Here is a 6,000-nt window from a genome sequence, read left to right on the forward strand (position 1 = left end):
GGTGAACTCGTGAGCCAACCCGTGGTGGGCCGGGCTGGGTTCAAATTTTTTTGGCTCGCTAAAAAGTGAGCCGGGTTGGGTTGGCCCACTAAATCATCAACCCATGGTGGGTCGAGCCAGGTCGGGTTGGGTTACCCGTTTTGACAGCTCTATGAGTAACGAAGAAACATAGAAGGCAACCTTTAGATATGACCACTACAAGTGTGTGGTGATATTGTGTAGAAAGAGGAACATTATGGACCACACCCCCAAGAAATTTTATCATGGTTATATAGATGATAGGTTTATATATCCAATACACAGGAAGTGCATGAGGATTACCTAATGATGATAGATTTCTTTTAAAGAAGGTTATAAGTTCATTAGAAAGATTACTCACTAACAATATAAGAATGGTGGTAGAATTGTTGTTTTGAAGACCCAAAGACATTATCTTAATAGGGCTAGTTTTAAGGGTTAATATTGTAATAGTCTAAGTAACTATATGATTTGTAGGGGCTAGAAATAAGACATGATAGATTTATGAAGTTTTAAAGGATTGTAATTTCAAGCATTTCGTAATATCTAGAAAAGGAAAGTGTTGTTAATGAGACCTCAAGTAATAATATAGTCCAAGTGTTAGAAGGAATTGTCAAGAGTTTAAGTTAATAGAGTGTCAAATACTTAATAGACTAAGAATTTCATGATGAAAGCAAATAAGACTCAAGGGTTTAAGGTGTGGTTTAATATCAGAAAGTAAGAAGTTAGAGAAAATGGTTTTGTATAGAATTTATAAGAAAACTTTTTCCGTATCAAATATGATCAAGTATGTCCTACGTAGAAAGGTTCTTTAGGTAGTCCAGCATAAGGGGGGATGTTTAGTGTAAATTTGTTTATCTAACATATTAAGAGGTCGTATTGGAGCATCATAAACTTGAAAAAGAAATGTTATAACAGTTGGACATAACTAGGTAAAAATGGAAGTAATGATACTATGTAAGCGATTTTCTTTTTGTCACCACTAGTTAAAGCATATAAAGCAATACAGATGATATATAGTAGATCGAGTGATAATGAATATGCAAATCTCTTAGAGAGTGATTAATGGCGTATTAAAAGATTATGAGTTAGTTAATGGGTCCTCTTAAGAAAATAAGAGTTGGTATAAATGTTTAAAACCACGAGATGATACTGGTGTTAACAAGTAAGATTATAAAGTTAGAACTGACTAAAAGTTTCAAAACTTTGAATTTGGAGGTTTTGTATCTTCATATCATGTTGATTGTAAATATCATAGTTATAATTAGTGAGTTGAGATTGAAAAATATTTTGGTGCCTATTAGTGTTGATAAAAAAAATAGTAAAAGATCTATAAGAAAATTGATGATACCTTAAGGTTTAGAAACATATCTAAAATGGATAATGTTATGTGAAGTTAAAAAAAGCAAGCACAACACATATTCAAGTACAACCAAGATGTAATTAGTGGCATGGAATGAAGGAAGCTATAGTTAAGGTTATAGTTGTTCATTTAGTTTGTTAGAAACCAAAAGCTGAATATCATCAACCAGAAAGTATGTTAATATAGCTAGACATCCCGGTTTGGAAGTGAGATAATATTTTCATGGACTTTAGCCACTACTTGCCTCTACGATGAAGGAATATGACTCAATATAACTTACATTCATAAATTAATGGGAAATAAAAGAGAAATTATGTAAGTTTTGAGAGGTTGGCTTATAACTTATTCATTGGATCAATTGGAAGGCGGTAAGAGAAATTTTACTTCATTAGTATTTATATATGATAATAGTTGTTAATAAAGTATAATTATGGATTTTTAGAAAGTTAAGATGATTTGGGAGTGCTGAAAACGTCTTTATATATGTGGAACTCTAGTACAGATCAAAGAGGAAATCTTTTATAATCATTTTGTAGGTGAACATGTTTTCTGAGAGCTACCTCATTCATAAGTGTGGGATATTGCATTTGGTTATTTCACCTAAGAGATGGAGAAAAAGGATAAGAGAATTATATCTTAGTATTTACTTGGTAAGCCACTTTTTCGTGGACGAAAATTTTGTGGTTGGGAAGAATTGTAATTCTCGTTTCCAACCATACACACTTTCTCATTCTTTAATTCTACAAAGTTACCAAAAGTAAAACTTAATAAATGAATATTATAAGCAATCTAAGAGAGAGAGACAAAAGATTGCACTGTGCTCATTTTTTTCCTTCAACTTTTTCTTTCTTAAGCCCTTCATCTTCTTCATTATATTCTCAAATTCATTTCAACCTTCATCTATTTCCAAAAATCAAATTGCAACATGGTGAAATTGAGGACCTAAGTAGCATTATGGACCGATTGGATTTTAAAATACATTAAGTTTAATTTCTACCCTTTTTCTATGAATCAATATGTTTTCCACCTTGCATTTAGCTTTCTTTTGGTTACATTATGTTTTCTACCTTTTATATTGTATTCTACCCATTTGAAATCTTAGAATCACACTATGGTTTTGTTTAGGCCCTATTGTGTGTGTAGAAAATGCAAATCAAAGAGGAAAAGTTATGTAAAAGGTGGTTTTCGGAACCCACTTTGAGGTAAGAGAAACAAATCATTTTAGTTGTATTATACTAATGTTGATAGTAAATCATGGAAAATGTAAGAGAACGGAAATTGCTGTGTATTTTTGAGATGCACTATGTTAAAATTTTAGGTGTAGAAGAATCTTAATTTTTGAGGTGCTGCATGGTAAAAAAAGTTAAAAATTTGTTAGTACATATAATTTTTTTTGAAGAGTTTTAACGAAAAATGTGCTTTTATTTAGTTGATAATATCTATGTGACATCCCATTTTAGCAACTTAAAACTAATAAAATAGGACGCTTCATCATAATATTCAAAACAAGTAATCCAATGTATAAAGTATACTAATACAATTTTACAAAAGATAAGACTATAAAAATATAACATTATACACACAAACCAAAACCAAAACTATCATTATATGAAGACTAACCACTACTAAAGCTCCCTGAGACCCTCCACTACTCTAATTGATGGCTTCTCCTCTTCTAGAGGTGTCTCTAAATCTACATCTTCATGTGCTCCCATTGAATAGGTTATCAACGCAAAAGAAAAAGACAAACCACACAAGAAAACATAAAACACACAAAAGGGTAAGCTAGTGTACAAAAAAGTTATCCTACACAATTAAATCATATTAACTACTACTAAGCACGGTTAACATATGATAATACATATATATACATAAATAGTTGACACTAATAAATTATTCGGGTACATGTCTTTGATATAGAATTCATAGGAGGTGTGCACCTATGGTGGTTCCTAGACTCTGTACAATCTAACCTCAAGAAGTTATCACCCAACCACACACAAGGTTAATCCCTTCGCACCTTGGACCAAAGAACAAGTCCAAAGACTAGGATCTCCTACAACTCTTACCACATAACTTATTATACTCTATTTGAGTGTGAATGATTATTAGAGTTCATAATACCTCCTACCTGACATCTCCTATATCAAGGCATAATAACAATACCATCATAAAGAATTTTCCTTGAAACTCTTTAAACATCATTATTCCACATGCTCATAACATCATTCTCACACTAATTATTATTCATGAAATAGTAAACAAAATAACTTAATCCATAGAAAGCATCAACAAGGATAACAGGGGACGGAAACAAAAACACTAGAGGAAATTGGTGCTCAATATCATTCCTATCGCAATAAGTGGCGCTTAGCGCCACATTGACGTTGCTTAACACTTAGCCATTCACAATAAGTGGTGCTCAACGATACCTTTCATCACTTAGCACCCTGGGCCAAACTGCTCAAGATTTGCCACATACAACTAGCGCTCAACGACACTTTAGTGCCACTCAACAATGCACAAGATCACAACAGTTGAACTTTTGTGACTTTGACCTGTATCACTACTCAAATTGGTACCCTTCTCTCAGGGTATGAGTTCAAAACAATTTTAAAGCATTGGAGTTGGTACCAATTTGATCAATGGCTCAAAATTCAAATTTCTCCTAATTACCAGAAAATCAAACAACAACATTTCATAATTGATCAAACACAATCCAAAATACAACAATCATATATATCAATTAGATTCACCATACAACTCATTTTTATCACAAAAATACAATCAATCACATACATGCAAAACCCTAAATTTATCAAACTCGTGCACACAAAAAACAACTAACTTCCTTTACCTGACCAAGCAGCTCATAAGACCCAAACAACTCTTTAACACCAAAACACTTCTAACTCCACAGGACACCCTATCTATAGATAGAAATATCACAGGAATGATCATGACATACCGTTATGATCACTGATCAGTAGAGACTTACATAGAAGACTGAAAAGACACATGCAAGCGTAGAAAGCCTCCCATGCAACGAAAAATAGAAGATGACCAAGAAAAATGGCAAAAGCTTAACTTACACGAACATAAAAATTGATTGGTCCAAATGGAAGAGCTTGTTGTGAGGATAATTCCTACCATCTCATATTTTCAATCAAGCGAGCAAAGAATGAGAACTCCAAGAGAGAAGTCAAAGAACTCTAGAAAAGTGGTTTCTAGAGAGATAGTGTGTTTTAAAATAATGAAACTCGTTTATAACAAAACTATTTATACCAAAACCTTTTAATATTAAAATAATTGAGTCTCATTATTTGTAAATCACTATCACTTCGAAAATTAAACTTTCTAGGGTTTTACAGTGTGTGTGTATATATACATATACATATATATATATATATATACACATACATATATATATATATATACACATACATACATACATATATATATATATATGTATATATATATATCAATGTGAGTTGCTGTACAAAATTATGTTCAAATATGGAGGAGGGGTTAATGATAAACGAAAATGGTAATAATGTTAATTGAACCATGAACCATGCATTTGGATGCAATACTGATTTGGAATGCAAATGTTTGGAATGATCGCCTATAATTGTGAACAAAAATGATTTTTTGTTTTGGTGAATTTTAAAAAGAAAGTTGACAGTGTGGATTTGAGAAAGAGGATTAATGTGTTAATGTCACATGAGGATTGTTGTGTAATGATTATTTGAATAGTTATTTAAGCTTTAGATTAGAACATGATCTTTAATGGATGTGGTTGTCATATTGAAAAAGAAACACTTATATGAGCATGTAAATGTGATATTTTCACATGCATGAATAATACTCTAGAAGTTAATTAAAATTTGAAGAACTACGTCATCTCGAGAAAATAATGGTTCTTGTTTTATTAATCATTAGATCAAGCTGAAATTTTGATGGTCGATCCAGATGTAAATATTTAGTTTGACCCTAGGGATTTTTTATTGCAATTCTATAGGTAGAGAATTTTTTGCGTAAGATTCCTATAGTTTAGGATAAATATTCTTTTTGAATTGCATTCTTGATTCAATTATCTCTAATTTGAATGTAAAAACATAATTTTCAAAGTTTTGTTGAAGCCGTAATTTTATTTTTAAAAATCTCAAAATAGTTGTACACATGTTGTTAAGTTGTTGTTCCATATACTTGAGAAAGTTGTATGTGATAAAATGTTGGGGATTAGTTATTTCTAAGAAGAATATACCTTGTATGGTTTGGAAATGGAATGGTTGTTTTATTGCTTGTTTAGGGAAAATTAAGGATAAAAATGAAATTGTGGTCTTTTTTAAATTCAAGCAACTTAATTTGGGAAATTGTAAGATCTCTGGAATGACAAATATGTTTTTGTGTGAAATAATGAAATAATAGAGAGTTAAGTTAACTATTTCCACAGGGAAATGCCAATTTTAGTGTGTGTCAATGTTTATTGAGGAGGACTTTGGGAAGGGGGAGGGTGAGACTATCCTAACTCAACTAATGTCGAACTCACATAGAGTAGGACATCTAGGTGGTGTGAGTCGAAGGATGTTCCGCATAGTAAATGATATGATAGGAAA

This window comes from Vigna unguiculata, chromosome 8, assembly GCF_037176805.1.
Source record: "Vigna unguiculata cultivar grain cowpea cultivar isolate G323 ecotype 2 chromosome 8, ASM3717680v1, whole genome shotgun sequence".
Lineage (NCBI taxonomy): Eukaryota > Viridiplantae > Streptophyta > Magnoliopsida > Fabales > Fabaceae > Vigna > Vigna unguiculata.